The sequence below is a fragment of the Ictidomys tridecemlineatus genome, chromosome 1 (assembly GCF_052094955.1).
Source record: "Ictidomys tridecemlineatus isolate mIctTri1 chromosome 1, mIctTri1.hap1, whole genome shotgun sequence".
NCBI classification, from domain to species: domain Eukaryota; kingdom Metazoa; phylum Chordata; class Mammalia; order Rodentia; family Sciuridae; genus Ictidomys; species Ictidomys tridecemlineatus.
The window spans coordinates 170,946,529-170,959,910 of NC_135477.1; the positions used below are offsets into that span (position 1 = coordinate 170,946,529).

Sequence of the window (13,382 nt, forward strand, 5' to 3'; positions counted from 1 at the left end):
ACAACCCACACCCTGCCATGGGCCTCTGCCACCTGCCCTCTGCAAATCCTCAACCTCAGCTTGGCCTCACCCTCAGTTCGTCAACGCACCCCTACCCCCTCAAACCTGGCGCTTACACAGCCATTGAGCCAGACCTCAGGTTTCAAAGACACACGCATCCCATGATTGGCCACTTGTGACCAAGACCTTGGGGAAGCATCTCAGCCTGCCCAGCCTGCTACCCAAGACTTAACCTTCAACACAGCCCTGACCTTGCAAGCCACTACCTGCCTCCCTGACCTCCCTGGACTGATCCAGGTTTAATAAACAAGTCAGCAGTCAGCTCCAAAATCCTGGAGGTGACAGATACTATTCAGTGTTGTCACTTAAGTAAGGAGACGGGAGCTCATTGATAAATACACATGAGCAACGCTGTTCTGAAGCTGCACTCTACTAGAGGCCATCTGGCTTTGGGTGAGTCATTTCACCTCTCTGATCAACATCTTCTTTATCTATCAAATAATGGATAGCACAAGGTGATCCCAGGCCCCCACAAACCCTAAAATTCTATTACTCTGTGATTGTGAAATGACAAGCCACATAGATATTACTCCCATCGATGCTAATCATTAACCAGACTCATGAAACTTTCTGCAATCTGACTGCAAAGTTCACTTTTAGGGAGAAGGGGAGGGTTCCGGGCAGCTGGACGCTCCTGGACATCTCCGGGGACCTAACGCTAACCTGGACTTAATTTGCTGGCAACAGCGGAAGGAGGTCCGAGGATCTTCACGGGGACGGGGTGCCCTTTGGAAGAAGGGGTACTTTTGGTGAGTAGAAAACCATTAAGATCGCGGAGGCCACGTTGAAATCCACTTTTGGCCAATGCTTACTCTTGTTGTTTTGTTTCTAAGTTTGGCTCCATGGCTTGTTTTTCCTCTGTTCCTTGTATCATCTGGTGGGATGCGGCGTCCGAGCATCATAACTCATTCGCCGTGCTCTGGAAAAAAGTCACTGTGCAAAGCAGATGCAGTTTCTGCATGGAGGCCAAGAGAAAACCGCAATTCACGTGGTTCATGGCCCACGTGGGTGGCTCGTTCCACAGTGGCTGTGAGCTGGTCATTTGTTTCTGGTTTTTTGTGCTTGGTTTTGACTAGAGACTGGGTTAAAGATACAGCCTGTCAGCTGAGCTCAGTGGCGCACGCCTATAATCCCAGCAGCTCCGGAGGCTGAGGCAGGAGGATGGCGAGTTCAAAGCCAGCCTCAGCAAAGGCAAGGTGCTAAGCGACTCAGTGAGACCCTGTCTCTACATAAAATATAAAATAGGGCAGGGGATGTGGCTCAGTGGCCGAGTGCCCCTGAGTTCAATCCCCAGTACCTCCCCCCAACAAAAAATAAGATACAGCCTGTCACTACTGCCCAGCATTTCCCCAGGACTCAGAAAAGATGGTGTGGGCCCAGCATGTCCCTAGGACTCTTAGAAAAGATGGTGTGGGCCTGGCGTCTTCAAGGAACAACTGAAGCTGGCAGGTTTTTATTTCTTCCTTAAAGAAACCCAAAAATCCCTCCATTGTGTCCCCAAACTCTTTTTTTGATGTGCTTTTCTCTGCTGCCTATGATTCCTATGGGTTAATTAACTCCTTTATAAAATACAAATACTTTCCCCAAAATCCACACACGAAAACACAAGCAGCCTCTAGCAGAGGTAATCCATAAAGCTAACTGTCAAACATTAACTCCTTAATAAATTTGGTCTATCTAAATTACTTCTAATGTGACAGCTAGCTGTGGTGATGGAGTTTCCAACAAAAGGCAAATTGTGTTTTCTATTACGACTTTAGCATTCATTGACTCATCTGAGCTTCACGGAAATAGCAGACTGGTTTGTGTTTGTTTGTTCATTCATTCCTACACCAAATGTTATGGACCCGGCAAAAGCACAGCAGGGCGATAGAGATAAAGACAAGATAAAGATGCTTCTTATGTGTGCCACTCCCAGCATACGGAGCAACAGACACGTAAAAACCATCACAGAACACAGACCCTAAGGAGAACAGCTCCGAAATGTTAAGTGTTTTGCCCTAAGTCAAACAGGTAGAAGATTCTGGAGCAGGATTGCCTGCCAAGTGTCTCATGATTGACTTCAGAACACTCTTCAAGACCTCCTAGAGCTTCCTGCACATGGATCAGTTTTGATGGGGGAAAGTAAGAAAAGAAAGCTCCCACACCGAGGTTCTGTTGTTGGAGGGATGATCTGCTAATTACTGCAGAAACTAGTGATCGTCAGCAGCATCAAGAGATCTCCCTGCAGAACAAATGGGAATAGCAATCCCATAGCTCAGCTGCATGATTTCTCCAGTGGTCCTGAGATGATGTCCAACTCGGCACAGCATCTGGCACGGATTTGGTGCTCAAGAAACACCTACATCCTCTTTGTTCAGGGGGACTCAGTCATTTGACCTCTTATCGGTATGTTACCAACTGGCAGATGGTCAATCCCAAAAGAAGCCTTGACATCTCAACCACATTGCCTCGATCCCTGGCTCCACAGTGTGAGAAAGACTTAAATTGTCCTCAAGATCTTTGCTTTTCCCTGGTAACCTCTTTCATTCACTAATCCCGTTCCACCACCGAGTCCCAAGTCACAGTGCTTTCTAATTCTAGACTTGCCCCCAGCTTCAACGTGTATTGTAAGTGCACTTGTCAAAGTGTCCCTTCCCACCGCGGTAGGTCTCTCCTCGGATGGCACTCTCAGACCAGCTGTTAAGACAAAAGAAATTTTCTACCCAAGACCGAGATCAAAGATGCAGACCATCACTTATCATTTCCGGTACTTCCTTTGGCCGCACAGTGAGAGATGACAGACGGTCCCTGTCATCGTGGAGCTCCTCGGGGTTCTCTTTGCTCATTTGTTCTCTTTTGCAGCCCTTTGGGTTGCTGTCACCTCCATCCGGTGCCCAGCGCAGCCACCCAGCTTTGATTCTCAAGCACCGCAGGCCCTCTGTATGCTGAATGGGGTCTCATGTGTTCTGAATCTGTGGCTATCAGACACAGAAAAGAAAATTATTAGATACCTGCTGGGTACAAAGTGCTAGGCTAGGACTGGGGAGAAAAGAGAGTCGTCGTGGCTTCGAAAAGCACATAAAATCCTGTCACTCGTGACAATACGGATAGACCTGGAGGACATCATGTTAATTGGAATAAGTCAGGCACAGAAAGACAAACATTAAATGACCTCCCTCACACATGAAATCTGAAACTTTCAACTCAGAGACATTGAGAGTAAAAAAGAGAGACCACCGGAGAGTTACCAGGTTGTCAGGGACAGGAGAGTGGCAGGGGAAGGGAGCAGAGAAGCTGATCGGTGGGCACTGAATTACAGTTAGATAGAAATAAGAAGTTGGATGGCACCTTTTGGTGAATATATTCAATAATAATTTATTGTAGACCACTAAATAGATAGAAGAGAGGAGCTTAAATGCATTCACCATAAGGAAATGATAAAATTTCAAGAGTTATGAATGATAGATACCCTGACTTGATCACTTCCCAGTGTATCCATGAATTAAAAATGTCACATTATATCTTAGGAAAACTATACATATAGAGGCATATTTTTTAAAAAGAAAATTTAGAAATGAAATAAGCATGGCCTCTGTTCAAGAACCAGCTCTGGCACCAATTTACGGTATCATCCTGAGAAAATGACAACCTCATTCTATAAAATGATGATGCTGTAAACTCTTAGCTGATGGGGTCATTGCAAAAAATAAATAAGGTAAAACAAAACCAAAATACAAAGGGTACACATGTAAAGTGCTTGGCTGGCACATGACTAACAATAATAAATGGTATGCAAATAAATAAATGAACAGTGTATGAGGCTAACTTTGGTGCGTTTTATGGGAGAGGCAGAGTACCATGGTAGAGTGTAGGAGGAAGAGATTCATTTGCTTTTTTTTAGGTTTTTTTTTTTAGTTGTTGATAGACCTTTTATTTATTTATATGCAGTGCTGAGAATTGAACCCAATGCCTCACCCATGACAGGCAAGTGCGCTACCACTGAGCCCCAGCCCCAGCCCCAAGAGATTCATTTTGATTGAGAAGATTAAGAAAGGCTTCCCAGGGCAGACAGAAGTTGAGCTGGCTGTGGAAAATAGGTAGCATTGGAAAAAGGGTCTTGGGAACTTCCAAGTGGTTTATTGTCAGTGTTGAAAAGCTGTGCACTGCTGATTGTGGTTAGGTCTTGAAGGATGATATTAACTCCTACCAGGTAATGTAAGGAGCAATGTTGCTACATTCAGAAATAACTGGGTTGATAGAAGACTTCAATGCTGCATGTACAAAAATGTAACAACAAATCCCAGCATTACCTACAATTATAATGCACCATTAAAAAGCACAGGAAAGGAGTCTTCAATACCTTATGGCTAGAACTCTCTCTGACCCTATGCAGTCCACAGATGACATAGAATAAAAAGACTGAATGTTTTATTACCCGAAAGATCATTTAGACCATTAGTCACTAGATGTCCCAATTGTTATTGTAGTTTCAACATCCTAGTCCAAAAGTCATCTAATTATCAGATGTTCATTGCCAATACAATTTTGACCACAATTGATACATTAAAAAGAACCAGGAGTTGCAAACCACTAAAGTTTATGGGAAATCATGGTAAGGACAAAGTCTGTAGAAAATATCAGTTTTAGAAAGAAACCTAGCTAGACCCTAAGCAAGCCACTTAGCCTCTCTGGTGTTCAAAGCATCTCTTGTGCTTGCAGCCCTGATGTCCCAAAGCCTCAGGTCAGAAGAGTAGCACAGATTAAATGACGCTGTGAAGAAATTCAACCAAAAATTGAGCATGCAAAAGTATCATGACTTTTCAACTAGGGAAGAAAGAGATTGTCACCACCACGAAATCACTCCATTTCAATTCAGCAAGCAGGAAGCACCTTAGTCCCCAGGGATACAGAGAAGAATAATCTCACTGTTCTCTTCCTGGGACAATCGTGCCTGAAAAGCCACATATCCAGGTGTGAACGCCATGGTTCAACAGAGAAACCAATACACTCTGGCTTGGCCAGAAGCAAGAGATACTGATGGGACAGAGGCTGGCAACTGATTGGAAAGGGAGGGCAATTCTTTTAAACTTCTGAGGTGAGAACAAGTGTCCACGGCAGGGAGCACCATGAAAGTGGACTTAAACTTCATATAATGAAGAGCACCCCAGTTGGAAAATCTGGAGAATCCCCAAAGCCAGAAAGACTTCAGAAACTCTCAGAAGGGCTCTAGACGACCCTTCTGCACTGACCAGATGCATGTCAGGGTTCGCACTTCTAACTTCCGTAAGTCAATCAGTACAGAGTAATATTTAATCACACCCGTCATTTACAGAGCACATATTTAGTGCATGCATCCCGACTTTGGAACCAGCATGCTTGGGTTTAAATCTCAACTCGTCTACTTCCTAGCTGTAAGATTTATTGGATACGTTAGCTGCTCTGTATCTCAGTTTCCTTATCTATACAATGGGAGTAATAATAGTTTCTACTTCAGAGTTGTCTTGAAGTTGAAAAGAGATGATTTATGAAAAAAAGCACTTTTGAAGAGTAGCACAAAATACTAATAGCAGTACTAATATGTTACTCCTGTGATAGACGACAGCAATGTGTCAGGCCCTGGGCTAGACATTGGATTAGCAGAACTGGAGAACACAGACATGCTCGGTCAGGAGGTGAGATGACATAAAAGATATTGGACAAAAAGTCACAAAAATAAGAATGTAGTTTCAAGCTGACAATTGCTATGAGGAAAAGCAGAGGACACTATGATAGCATATAACCGAGGGGAGGTTCATGTAGACTGGGCGATGCTAGGTAGAGTGACATTTAGGCAAGACTTGCAACACAGACATATCCTATCACCAGTGGCTTAAAGGGATATATCCATATCTGGCTTTACTTTAAATCCACAAAGAAAGAATCCAGCCAGAATCCATGCATTGAAAGAATCCAGGCATTGAATTCCATGACAATCTGTTTCCCCATTTACGCATCAAGGCTCTACATTGGGCACTATAAGGGTAGACAGGCTCTCTTGGACTTGGCTGTTAGATCCCATTTGATTTATCTCTGAAATCTAGAAACTCATCAGTCCACCCACCCATCGCCCCATTCATCTCTCCGTTCATCCACCCAGCCAGCCTGTCAACCTCTCCAGGAATCCTTCAAGGGAGGCTGATCTGGGGGAAAGTTCCTATAAAACAAGATACGTGTGGGAGACGGAAGGAAATGGTATGGAAGGATGAAGAAGTTAGAAATTAACACAGATATGGGCATTCAGGGAGAACTTTAAGGAAGAGGTGGCATGCTGGGCCTCATCAGGAAATTCTAAGCAAAGAAAATTCATGGGAGTGGCAGGAGGGATGATTGTGGCCACTCCTGCCTCCTGCCTCCTGTTGGGCAGTACTCTACTTGGTGTGCAAATGTGGCCAGATCTCTCTGCTCCTCAGCTTTCAGCTTTCTCTGGCTCTCTGCTTCTATCCATCGATCTATCCCCTTTTTAAAAATTTTTGCCAACTAAATAGCTAAATTTTCATGCATTAAATATAAATATGATATGAATCTAAACAGCACAGCCAAAGGCCTGAGGTCAGCAAAGAGCTGGGCGATTCAGGAAACAGCTCACTGACATGGTCTACCTGGAAATTGGGGTCTATATTAGTTCCCTGGGGCTGCCATAACAAAATACCCCAAATGTGATGGTGATGCAGCAGAAATTTATTCCCTAATATTTCTGGAGAGCAGAAGCCTAAAATGAAGGTCAACATGGACACAGTTTCTGGAGTCTTTAGAGAAATTCCATTCTTTACCTCTTCAAGTTTCTGATGACTCCAGGGCTCCTTTGTTTGGGGCACGTAGCTCTAATCTCTGCCTCCATCTTCATCTGACTCCTTCTCTGTGTCTCTGTCTCTCAAATCCCCCCTCATTTTTCTTATAGGGACAACAGTCTTAATTGAATTTAGGACCCCAGCTAAATCAAGCCGGCTTTCATCTCAAGATCTTTAACTTAATTAACATTTTTGAAGATTTCCAATAAGGTCATGTTCATAAATACCTGGGATTAGGACTTGGATATATCTTTTGTGGGGGGGGGGACACTATTTAACCCACTACAAGGTCTAAGAAAGAGAGGTGTATTGAAACCCTATTTTGACAGGTTTCAAGTACCAGCATCACATTACTTAGACTACTTCTCTGCAGAGTTGTGATAATGGCAGCTCTTATGTTTTATCTCCACAGCTGTTTAAACACCTCTCTGTAGAATCTCTTCTTCTGCCTTACTATCCCCATCTGACACCCCAAAGCTCTCCGAGACTACCTCACGTACCCTTCTGGTACCTAACGAGCCCTGACACACTTCACTACTTTGGCGTGTCCTAATCAATATTCCCTTCCCATAGCTCATGCTCTATGTGAAAGATGGTTTATCAACTATAATCACCTTTACCAAGCCACTGGTTTGTCAACATTTGTAAAACCTGTACATGTGACCCTTTCGGGGTGATCATGTTTGAACAAGCTCATTTGTGGAGATGTAGCTACAGCTAGAGACAGTCTAGCTGGAAGTCATAATCTTAGTTCCTTAGGGTGGCCATAACAAAGTATACCAAACTTAGAGGTTAATGAAACAGTTGGGGACAATACCTAAGGCAGATGGGGAGGCAAGAACTGCCCTTCTTCTTGTCCTTGGAAGATCACTGGCCAAACCCAGCTAGAAGTCAGCTGACCCAGGGAGCTACCACTTTCAGAACTCAGCCCCCTCTGATGCAAACCAAAGGAGGGAAGGGAAAGGCATGGATCGGATCGGAGGACAAGTGGGGCCAGGACCAGCATGCTATCATTGATGAGACATGGAGTTCAGAGGAGGTGACATAATTGCACATGGACAGAATAAGTGTGGATTTTGCAACCAGGTCTCTCTGAATCTGATGTTGGAGGTCTTGCTGCACCTTGCTCTCACTACTGTCATAGAAAATAGCAATTGCTTGGTCCGACTGCTGAGGTCAGGAGATATAACTTGGGGTCCTGAGAGGCTGCTTTGTGGCTTATCATGTTAGTAGGAGGAATTTCTGTGGATTTTTGTGAATAGCGTGAATATGCTCCACACAAAACCCCTTTCAGGAAGAAGCTCTGACCCTGCAGCTGAAATGCTCTGAGAGGATATTCCAGCTGTCATCTTGAGCATGGCCTTCACAGATATGGAGAGCTTCCTTGCCCGGGATAGTACCCTTCCCCAGCAGCCCATATCCAGTAACTGATAACGGCTCAGCCTTTGGGGTCCACTGAGGGACAACCCCAATGAACACTGCAGTTCAATTTCATCTGGCCAATCCTGCTTCCTCTCCCTTCCCTGGGTGTCAATCCTAATGCCAACCCCTGTTCATGGTGGGCTTTTATGCTGTTCTTGCTCTTTTACATACAACCGCTCATTCTACATAGTTGAAAATGGTGCTGACCATCACAGAGGTGGTATCATCTCCTGTCCTCTCTAGATAGATTGCAGGCCTGCTCGCACGGAGACTTTCTGGTTAATTTAGACTGGCAAGCAAGTGGGGACACTATCAGATGATGAGACACTTGCTGTTTTCTTGAGGAACATGCTTTGTTTGTCCACCCATGAATCACCAGGAAGGTGTTGATTGGAAGGTGTGTGGAGGCATACTCCTCGATGTTCAGCCTCACCTCTGGTCCATTATGTGGAGGGTAAGACACGGCTCAGGACCACGACTGCTCTGAGGGCATTTCCCCATTGGGATTGAAACATGTCCTTCCATTCCTTAGTGCTTCAGAGACATTGGAGCCTTCCCTCTAGACGAAGGCAAAGGTTGGCCCCTGTCTTTCTGTAGAATGTTTCATACAAAGATACCAGGATGCTTGCCCAAGTGCTCAGATTCACTGATCTCTAATTGCTGGCCCCCACACCCATAATAAGACCCAGAGCTTGGCAGAGCTTCCAGAAGCCTCACATCCCCTCTCTGTGCTCAGGAAGGGTCCACCACCACGACCACCTCCCACGTGTCTTCTTCCTTTAGATTGAAAGAGATTCTTCACTCTTGGCATCTGTTCTCTCTGGAGCTGTGGCTGACCTCCCACACACACGATTTTCTTTCCTGCCAACTAATCCCTGCCCTTAACCTTCTTAGGTGTCAGTACAGCACCTATTATTCATGGCTTCATTGACATTTCTTCCAAATCCCTGAAGCTGGTGGTGACTCATCCTCTCTTGTCATCGAGGGGCATCGCTGATCTGTACCCAGTGCACTGCATGGAAGTTCTCTGAGGCTTTTCATCAAAAGCACTCTGAAAACTTTTAATTTGATGACCTAGGGCCAAACATGAAGATTTCCAGTTTTGCAGCTTGCAGAAGGAAATTAAGCCTGGGTCACGCAGGGACAGGAACTCTGATCTTGCCCCCCGGGAGATAGGATCCTAGGTCATGGAAAGTTAATTTAGCAAAAGGTCTGGGTGCCCACAGAGGGGCCTGTTTGAACTTACCATCTGCCAAAGTGCTACTAACATGGAAGGAGAATGATACTCCAACACCAGCCTCTTTTAGTAGACAGTGTCCTTGGATTTTCCATGGGATATTTTTATTCTGTTTTAAAAAAAAAAAAAAATTACTTACTGGGTTGAATGGGAACTGAGAGTACAGTTCTGAGAAAAAAACAAACAAACAAAAAATGAGTCTCTATTGCACTGATTATATCATGTAGGATGGCAATTTTCTAGGACTTTGCATCCAACTTACTGGCTTCTTAGCTGTTTGATGGGATAGGCCCTCTTCCAACCCTTTTATGTTAATCAGATTTCCATTGCTGTAACAAAATACCTGAGATAATCAACTCTAAATGAGGGAAGGTTAATTTTGTTTCATGGTTTCAGAGGTTGCTTGGTCTTGTTGCTTTGAGCCTGCGGTGGCACCATACATCATGGAGGGAGCATGTGGCAGTGGAGGCCTGTACATCTCATGGTGGCTAGGAAGCACAGAGAGAAGAAGGGATCAGAGTCCAATATCCCTTTCAAGGTCATGTTCCCAGTGGCCTAACTTCCTTCCGCTAGGCCCTACCTCCTAAACTTCCATCACATCCCAATACCTCCATAGGCTGGTGACCAAGCTTTTAAACAGGTACCTTTGGGGTGCATTCAAGATCTAAACTTTAGCACCACATTTCTGAAGTCCCCTAATGGTTAGATCAGAGGAGGGGCTCTGGTAACATGGCTCATGTGGAGAAAGCAGCAGTGACCTCTTCAGTAAAGTCACACACAGGACCTACGCTAAGAGGTTTGTCTTACAGGTCAAAGGCCGGTTGTCTTGCAGAGACACTTTAAAGGGAAGTCCCTAATCATGGCCCTCTTTTCTCCTTTCTCCCATCCTCTCTCCCCAACCCCAAAATTACCTAAGCCTATACCTACAGTCTTAGCCAAGAGCAGAATCTGAACTATCTCTGACTATTCACCCTGGAGAATCAAATCCAAGAAGACACAGAACTCGGAGCCAAAGCCAAGTACGAATGTGGAACCCTCAGACTAACACAGCACACACATGTTGGCTGGGTCCCTACGATATCTTTCTTTGACATTTAAGTGAGCATCTTCAATGGAGAGACGCAACACCACAATCCAGTTTTCCAGTTTCTTTCAAAAAAAATAATAATGTCTGGCTACATTTTGCTAGAATTCTCCCGCCCCCTCCCCCCCAGCAGCTGGAGATGAGTGGCCCGGCCCCAGATCCTTTACAAGGAAAACAGAATTCACTTCTTACACTAGATGCATGTTTCCATGTTATTTTCCAGACCTTTGGAGGCATACAGTCTTGAGTCCTTTGGGTTAAGTCTGGGAAGGGAGAGGAAAGAAAAGAGAGTCAATGAGAGAAAGTATTCCTGGGGACATTAGTTCAGACAATTTGGGATGGAGGTGTCTGACTGAATACCTGACTAAAAGTTAAACAAAAAGAAATTTTGTTACTTTATTCAACAAAAGTCTACAAGTTGGCAGTTCCCACCTTGGAACGTGGCTTAACAATGTCGAATCAGAATGTTCTGAATCATCTTCTCTGCAGTGTTTCTGACTTTCTTCTCATGGTGGCACTAAAGCTGCCACAGCTGAAAGCCCTACATGCTCATACCATGACATACAAAAGAGAGAGTCCAGAAGGTCTCTTATATCTCTCTTATCAGGGAGCAAAATCTTTCCAGAAGTTTCCTGAAGATTTTGACCCAGGTCCTATTGGCCAGAATTTTGGATCCCATGACCATCCCCTAAGACACTGGCAGATGAGAATGAAATTGTCGTGTTGGAGTGAGACCCAACGTGGTTCATCTCCTGGGTCCTACTTAGCACATCATGATTCTAATAAAAAGGAAAATAGGGAGGTCGGTAGGTGACCACCACACATACCATGTATGGAAGGCAGGGCCTCTCTACTCTGCTTCTATCATGGCTACGCATCACCTAGGATGCTGGGAAGGAGCTCTGCTGGGGAAGGAGTTTGTGCTAAGGAATTCGCTCTTCTGGCGTCTGCAGGGACTGTAAGATATGGTGTGAATACAAAGTAGAGGACTGCTTGTTCCTTCTACTGCACTCTGTGTGTGACAGACTCACAGTGAGAGCATTTGGCTGTGAACTCGGCCACCTCTCCGGTTCAACCTTGGGGACCGGCATTTTGCTTCAGGCATTTTCCTGGCCAGCAGAGAGCAGGTTTCCCTCCTGACCCCAGTTCTGAATTTTCTCACCAGACTCTCTTCCCCTTGGGGGTATATAAAAAGACATTGCCCCTAGGGAGCGGGCCTGGGCCTCGGTCCTGCAGTCAGAAGAGCAACTCATCTCTCTTTCCTAAGGAGCTGATGATGAAGTTTCTGGAACGGATGCCTCAAATCATAAATTTGGGCTTGTTGCTTGGCCCCCTGTCTCCACTTCTGTTCACTGCACTCCGGGGCAGCCTCAGAGACACCAACCCTGGGAAACAGTTATCAAATAAATGTTCAGCTCCTGGTCCTATGAGCCACACCCCCCTTGTTAAAACCTCTCTGATCAGCTGGCAGGCATGTGCAAAGCTGATGGCTTCAGAGAGCTCTGGGACCATCAGAGGACTGTCCCTCCCACTACACCAGACTGAACTGTCATTTCTGGAGCAGGTCTGGGGAGCTCTCTAGCTCTCTGACTGTCATGCATCCAAGACATGTCCCACGGCACATCCACTGACAAATTTTCAAAAACTGAGAAAATAATTGTTTGACTACTCTGTGACAACATCACGCTCACCAGCTTTTAACACATTCAGATCTCTTGTCTCAGCAGCTCCTTGTGACAACTCCGAGCAGACTCCATCAATCACCATCATTATAACCGCTATTTTATTTACTCCCTACTGTGTGCCAGGCACTGTGATAAGCACTTTCTATCCATCATCTCATTTAATGCTCTCAACAGCACTATAAGGTAGGTCCTGTTATGAATCCTATTTTATCAGCAAAGAACCCAAAGCGTTAGAAAATGGTGCGACTGCCCAGGTAACAAGTGACAGAGCCAGGTTTTTAAACTCAGATCTGTCCAGTACAAAAACAGGGCTTGTACTGACCATTGCCACCTTAGCACAGTCTGGGAAATGATGGTGACCAGGGTGCTGTTGAGATCCTGAGAATAAAGGATGAGTATTAGATATTAAGGTAACTGGCCTCCACTTCCTGTTCTCTCTTGCCCTCTCACCTCCATGAGAACATTTTAAAGCTCAAGAGCTAGATTACTGCTCTATTACACAGAAGAGCAACTTTAGGTCTTTTTAGCTTCAGGGTGCCAGAGCTCAGTTAGGCCCAAGAATCAGAAGAGGACATTGACAGGGAATTCCCAGTGCCAGGGTGCTCCTGGGCAGCACTCACAGTCTGGGGAGTTGGAATCAGCAAGGCCAGAGAGATCCCCTCGAAACAGCAGAGTCCAAAAATGAGTGGCAGGAATTGCCTAAGCCATGTCCCTGGCCAGGAGCCAAGGGTCATGGTCAAGGACCAAAAGGAAAGACATGCAAGAGACAGGACACGGGGTCTGTACTAGGCAACTGGTGTCCAGTCCAAGGGTCTCCCACCTCTGCTAGGAACAGTTTCTGGCACACACTCATGAGCCAGCTGAAAGCAATGAGATCCTGGAGGAGAACTCACATTCAGAACAGGACTCCAGGCCAAGAGAGAAGCTGGTAAAATAGAGAACAGCAGAACAAATAGTCCCAGGCAGTCTTGGGGGCCCTGGTTCCTACCAGGTGCAATCTGGCCAATTAATTCAACTAAAATGTCATCGGCTCATAGTAATAATACCCCTTCCTTCCAGCTAGCACATGTCCTAGTGAGCTTCCA

At 45.3% G+C, this 13,382-nt stretch overlaps 1 protein-coding gene across 1 annotated transcript in view; it reads left to right on the forward strand.

Annotated features, from left to right (window-relative positions):
- Window positions 1-659: 659 nt before the first annotated feature.
- Window positions 660-13,382, forward strand: part of Adra1b (adrenoceptor alpha 1B) — a 100,869-nt gene continuing 88,146 nt past the window's right edge. Inside the window, exon 1 of the mRNA XM_005325428.5 lies at window positions 660-809. The gene's annotated coding sequence lies outside the window, so the exon portion shown is untranslated. The remainder of the gene's footprint in view (window positions 810-13,382) is intronic.